Source organism: Mauremys reevesii, linkage group 3, assembly GCF_016161935.1.
Source record: "Mauremys reevesii isolate NIE-2019 linkage group 3, ASM1616193v1, whole genome shotgun sequence".
NCBI classification, from domain to species: domain Eukaryota; kingdom Metazoa; phylum Chordata; order Testudines; family Geoemydidae; genus Mauremys; species Mauremys reevesii.
This window is the reverse complement of record NC_052625.1, coordinates 135,190,030-135,197,201: the sequence shown is the minus strand read 5'-3', so window position 1 is coordinate 135,197,201 and position 7,172 is coordinate 135,190,030.

The window sequence follows — 7,172 nt, the reverse complement described above, 5'->3', positions numbered from 1 at the left end:
GACAAAGCAGGTGGCTGCCAAACAATGTTATAAGGGAGCATTGCACAACTTTAAACAAGCATGTTCTCTAATTGAGCAGCAATGTAACAACGAAACAACTGTTAACCGGGACGACTTTAAGTGAGGAGTTACTGTATAATACTTAGTCCTGCCATGAGTGCAGGGGACTGGACTAGATGACCTCATGAGCTCCCTTCCAGTCCTATGATTCTTGATAAACTTATTCAGAATACTAAATTACTGGAATACTAAATTACCTCTCGCACTGAGGTTGCCTCTCCGGGGGAGGGAACTCCAGTTTCTAGAAAAAGGCAGGTGTTAGTAATGGGAGATTCGATTATTAGAAATGTAGATAGCTGGGTCTGTGATGACCGGGAGAACCGTATGGTGACTTGCCTGCCTGGTGCGAAGGTTGCGGATCTCTCGAGGCATCTAGGTAGACTTATGTGTAGTGCTGGGGAGGAGCCGGTGGTCGTGGTACATGTAGGTACCAATGACATAGGGAAGGGTAGGAGAGATGTCCTGGAAGCCAAATTTAGGCTGCTAGGGAAGAGACTGAAATCCAGGACGTCTATGGTGGCATTTTCAGAAATGCTCCCAGTTCCACGCGCAGGGCCAGGTAGGCAGGCAGAGCTTCAGAGTCTCAATGCGTGGATGAGACGATGGTGTAGAGAGGAGGGGTTCACGTTCATTAGGAACTGGGGAAACTTCTGGGATGGGAGGAGCCTATACAGGAGAGATGGGCTCCACCTAAACCAAAGTGGAACCAGACTGCTGGCGCTAAACATTAAAAAGGTTGTAGAGCAGTTTTTAAACTAGGTGATGGGGGAAAGCCGACTGCTGCAGAGAAGCGTGTGGATCGGATACAGACTTCTCTTAGGGGAGAGTCTGATGATAGAGAATCTCCAGGTTATAGTCAGGAGCAGAGGAATGAGAAATATAATGTAAGGGCCGGATCAGATGATGAACAGTCACATAAAAAAGAATCTGGCACATCAGAAAAAGGCAGGCTAATAAACAGGGACAAGTTTTTAAAGTGCTTGTACACAAATGCCAGAAGTCTAAATAATAAGATGGGTGAACTAGAGTGCCTTGTGATAAAGGAGGATATTGATATAATAGGCATCACAGAAACCTGGTGGACTGAGAGCAATCAATGGGACACAATCATTCCGGGGTACAAAATATATCGGAAGGACAGAACAGGCCGTGCAGGGGGAGGAGTGGCACTATATGTTAAAGAAAGTGTAGATTCTAATGAAGTAAAAATCTTAAGCGAATCCACAGGTTCCATAGAGTCTCTATGGATAGAAATTTCATGCTCAAGTAAAAATATAACATTAGGGATCTATTATCGACCACCTGACCAGGACAGTAATAGTGATGATGAAATGCTAAGGGAAATTAGAGAGGCTATCAAAATTAAGAACCCAATAATAGTGGGGGATTTCAATTATCCCCATATTGACTGGGAACATTTCACTTCAGGACGAAATGCAGAGATAAAATTTCTCGATACTTTAAATGACTGCTTCATGGAGCAGCTGGTACGGGAACCCACAAGGGGCGAGGCGACTCTAGATTTAATCCTGAGTGGAGTGCAGGAGCTGGTCCAAGAGGTAACTATAGCAGGACCGCTTGGAAATAGTGACCATAATACAATAGCATTCAACATCCCTGTGGTGGGAAGAACATCCCAACTGCCCAACACTGTGGCCTTTAATTTCAAAGGGGAACTATACAAAAATGAGGGGTTAGTTAGACAAAAGTTAAAAGGTACATTGACTAAAGTGAAATCCCTGCAAGTTGCGTGGGCCCTTTTAAAAGACACCATAATAGAGGCCCAACTTCAATGTATACCCCAAATTAAGAAAAACTGTAAAAGAACTAAAAAAGAGCCACCGTGGCTTAACCACCATGTAAAAGAAGCAGTGAAAGATAAAAAGACTTCCTTTAAAAAGTGGAAGTCAAATCCTAGTGAGGCAAATAGAAAGGAGCACAAACGCTGCCAACTTAAGTGCAAGAGTGTAATAAGAAAAGCCAAAGAGGAGTTTGAAGAACGGCTAGCCAAAAACTCCAAAGGTAATAACAAAATGTTTTTTAAGTACATCAGAAGCAGGAAGCCTGCTAAACAACCAGTGGGGCCCCTTGACGATGAAAATACAAAAGGAGCGCTTAAAGATGATAAAGTCATTGCGGAGAAACTAAATGGATTCTTTGCCTCAGTCTTCACGGCTGAGGATGTTAGGGAGATTCCCAAACCTGAGCTGGCTTTTGTAGGTGACAAATCTGAGGAACTGTCACAGATTGAAGTGTCAGTAGAGGAGGTTTTGGAATTAATTGATAAACTCAACATTAACAAGTCACCGGGACCAGATGGCATTCACCCAAGAGTTCTGAAAGAACTCAAATGTGAAGTTGCGGAACTATTAACTAAGGTTTGTAACCTGTCCTTTAAATCGGCTTCGGTACCCAATGACTGGAAGTTAGCTAATGTAACGCCAATATTTAAAAAGGGCTCTAGGGGTGATCCCGGCAATTACAGACCGGTAAGTCTAACGTTGGTACCGGGCAAATTAGTTGAAACAATAGTAAAGAATAAAATTGTCAGACACATAGAAAAACATAAACTCTTGAGCAATAGTCAACATGGTTTCTGTAAAGGGAAATCGTGTCTTACTAATCTATTAGAGTTCTTTGAAGGGGTCAACAAACATGTGGACAAGGGGATCCGTGGACATAGTGTACTTAAATTTCCAGAAAGCCTTTGACAAGGTCCTCACCAAAGGCTCTTACATAAATTAAGCTGTCATGGGATAAAAGGAAAGGTCCTTTCATGGATTGAGAACTGGTTAAAGGACAGGGAACAAAGGGTAGGAATTAATGGTAAATTCTCAGAATGGAGAGGGGTAACTAGTGGTGTTCCCCAAGGGTCAGTCCTAGGACCAATCCTATTCAATTTATTCATAAATGATCTGGAGAAAGGGGTAAACAGTGAGGTGGCAAAGTTTGCAGATGATACTAAACTACTCAAGATAGTTAAGACCAAAGCAGATTGTGAAGAACTTCAAAAGATCTCACAAAACTAAGTGATTGGGCAACAAAATGGCAAATGAAATTTAATGTGGATAAATGTAAAGTAATGCACATTGGAAAAAATAACCCCAACTATACATACAACATGATGGGGCTAATTTAGCTACAACGAGTCAGGAAAAGATCTTGGAGTTATCGTGGATAGTTCTCTGAAGATGTCACGCAGTGTGCAGAGGCAGTCAAAAAGCAAACAGGATGTTAGGAATCATTAAAAGGGGATAGAGAATAAGACTGAGAATATATTATTGCCCTTATATAAATCCATGGTACGCCCGCATCTCGAATACTGTGTACAGATGTGGTCTCCTCACCTCAAAAAAGATATTCTAGCACTAGAAAAGGTTCAGAAAAGAGCAACTAAAATGATTAGGGGTTTAGAGAAGGTCCCATATGAGGAAAGATTAAAGAGGCTAGGACTCTTCAGTTTGGAAAAGAGAAGACTAAGGGGGGACATGATAGAGGTATATAAAATCATGAGTGATGTTGAGAAAGTGGATAAGGAAAAGTTATTTACTTATTCCCATAATACAAGAACTAGGGGTCACCAAATGAAATTAATAGGCAGCAGGTTTAAAACAAATAAAAGGAAGTTCTTCTTCACGCAGCGCACAGTCAACTTGTGGAACTCCTTACCTGAGGAGGTTGTGAAGGCTAGGACTATAACAATGTTTAAAAGGGGACTGGATAAATTCATGGTGGCTAAGTCCATAAATGGCTATTAGCCAGGATGGGTAAGAATGGTATCCCTAGCCTCTGTTCGTCAGAGGATGGAGATGGATGGCAGGAGAGAGATCATCTGATCATTGCCTGTTAGGTTCACTCCCTCAGGGGCACCTGGCATTGGCCACTGTCGGTAGACAGATACTGGGCTAGATGGACCTTTGGTCTGACCCGGTACGGCCTTTCTTATGTTCTTATGTTCTTATGGAAAAAAATCCTACATTTCTGTAGCTATTGAATAAATCTGGCAGTAGAGACTTCAGCCCACTTTACAAGAAACAAAGTTAGACTTTTTTTTTAAAACTATTTTGCAACCCTAAAAATTTTGTAAAAAGCTATCCCAGATTTTATTTTGAAAATGTGGCAATTTTATTTAATGGTGGTCTCTGTGAACTGAAGCAGCTGGGCCACAGACTGAAGAGGAGTTAACTGGGAAGTCACCTAGGCCCAGATCTAAAGTATTTAGGTGCTTGACGCTCATTGATTTCAAAAGGAGTTAGGTATCTAAATACATTTCAGGATCTGGGGGCTACAGTCTGATCTTCTGCACAAGGGCTTTGTGTTGGCACAGAGAAGAGCTGTGACCCAGTGAGATGTAACCTCATACTTTGACATCATGAAGAACTATTCAGCTGAATTCTTTCGGGTGGTGCACAGTTTTATTACTCCAGAGTGTCTTGTCTCAATAGTAGTCAGTGGAAGAAACTGTCCTGACAAGCAGTCTTGAGTCTGGTCTCTTGCTGGGTCTTTGGTTTGATTTCAGGAGTTGTGAGAATCCTTTAGATTTTCCCTCCCCCATCCCTCCCCTTTTTCTTTTTTGGTTTTGACTTGGTGTTTTTTTTATAAGGTTCTCTGAGATCCATCATCCATTTCTCTCTCTTTTGTCCAGCTTGATGCCATGGCTGAGGTGCCATTACTGGCAGGCATTATCAACATCTCAGTCAGTGAAGATTTGATGGTCAAAAAAATAAACAGTAGGTCAAAAAAATTTGAATTTAGAAATTTTTCAAAGAAAAAAAGGGGCATTTTTTTCACAAATAATTCATCTTGTCTTCCAATCAGCTCTATGAAATATGCAGGGATCATCTCCACTCAAGAAACCATCTCTTGACACTGCAGTATCTGGGGGGGAGGACAACAGTGTTTTCCCCCCTCATCTTTCTTCCCTCCCCTTCTGGAGAGGGAAGAAGTAAGGATCAAATCAGAGGACTCTCAGATTGCTGATAGAAAAAGCTGCAGATACTGCCTACCTCCTGCAGGGACTGCTGTCTGGAGCCACACCAGTTCCCTCCTGTTTGCCTCCACACCAGCTTTAAGTGCGGAGCAGAGGGAGGTCAGCCTGGCAGGGAAGGTGCTGGGCTGGTACAAAGGAGCTGCTTACATTTCCCAGGCTTACAAATGCCTAACCGGTGGGGCAGGTACAAATAGCTTATTTATATCCTTACAGGGGATATTTGCGTTCATACCTAATGTGCACACAATTTTTTGTGCACAGTTGTGTGCATCTACATTTAAAAAATTGTTCATAATAATTCTGGGAAGCTCGAGGATATTGAAGCACATGGATCCACACACAGACATATGAAAGATTAAAAAAGAACAACTGAAATAGGACCTCTCTGTCTCTTTCTCTCTGGGTGCTTAGGGCCTAGTAGGTGTTCATTGGCAATGATCAGTATTTTCTTTTCCCTTCTTGATTTGGTTCCTCCTGAAGCTGAGATGTATTTGTGCAGGAGTCAGCACTGAAGATCCATTCACAAATTGCCCCCAAATTACTGTGACATAAATGTAGTCTTTAACTTTTTCTTCTGTATGCTTTGGAAACTGATTTCTAAGTCCATAAATGTTAAAAATGTTAGAGACCCTTGTTAGAAGAAAAATCTGGTAGAAAAGGAAAAAAGCAGAAATTCACAAATACAAAACCAGTGAATTGTAATCACCAGAATACTAACTCTATACATCCACATTAAAGAAATAAAATACCAATACCACTTTTCACAGGGACGTAGAAGAAGAATATAAAAAGGCATGTATCAAGAAAAAAATCATTGGGAAAAAAAAAAGCAAATTTCAGTATGACAGGAACCATGGAAGAATTATGCAGGTTTTCACAGAGGTGTCAATGTAAACTTTAGAGCCTCTCCACATTCTGTTTGGTATATTCCATTTATTTAGGGCTAGAATGTAATTCTACAATCCAGCCTAAGAAAGGGGTAGCATGTACCTGCACTGTCCCAGGAACAGGTCACGAACCATATTGTGGCTCAGAGTCATCTGTTTCCTGCTTCCTCCTTGTTCCAGAGAGGGGAAATAATCTGTGTCAAGCCCTTTGCTTGCACTGATTAATTCTCCCTATGCATGGATTACAGTGTATGGGGAGGAATGTTGGAGGGTCTAGAACCAAGGTTCCAGATCTTTCAACATTCCATCTCCACCTACCAGGGAATAAAAATACCAATGTGTGCAATATATGGAGGGCACCTCTGCATGATCTCGAAGAAGGGCTCCCATTTGGGCTTTTTCTATTTATATTTTCCCTCTGCTTTTGTCCTTAGAAACTTACTGGACTAGTCCACAATATTTGTATAGTTGTCTTGTAGTAGCAACTAGGCTGTGTTAAGCACTTTCCCAATGGAGAGGAAGACACAGTCCTTGCCCTGGAAAAGTTTACAATTTAAAAATAAAGACAGAGAAAGGGATACAGCATACAAGCAAAGGACCTGAATTCTGCCTCCCTTACTTTTGTTGAGTACTCTGCAACTAGCACTACTGATTGAAATAAAACTACTAATTGAGTGCAGTATTACACAGTGTATGTAAGGGTGTAAGAAGAGAGGCAAAACTGAGCAGAGTGATAAGGCAAGCTTGTTGGCTTCATATTTTTGTTTTTAGTTAAACACACTATATTCCTCTCCCCCATTAATCCTCCCCTTCATTTTCCTCTGGCTTTAATCTCCTCATAACCAATAGTTAACCCCTCTGTGATGCTTCATGGGGGTATCCAGGGTTGTGAGGCACCTCACTACCATCTGCCCTTAGTGTGAGAATGCTTTCTCTTTGTCTGCCTTGGGTCAGTTCCCCAACTCCACTGGTCACAGACAACACAAGCATTTCCTTCTATGCCTTGCAGGCCCTGCTGTCACTCTGCAGCTTAGTAACTAGCAAATTCTAATCCTTGAGCCCTCTGAGCGTCTCCCTGGAGTGTCCTGTCTGTTTCCAAAGAAACAGAGTACAGCCCAGTTTACCAGTTCCACCACAGATCGCCTCTGCTTAATGCACAGCACTTAGATATATTTATAGTGAAATCAAGTAGAAAGTTTATTTATCAAAGCATAGTGATTCAAGTAATAACAAGT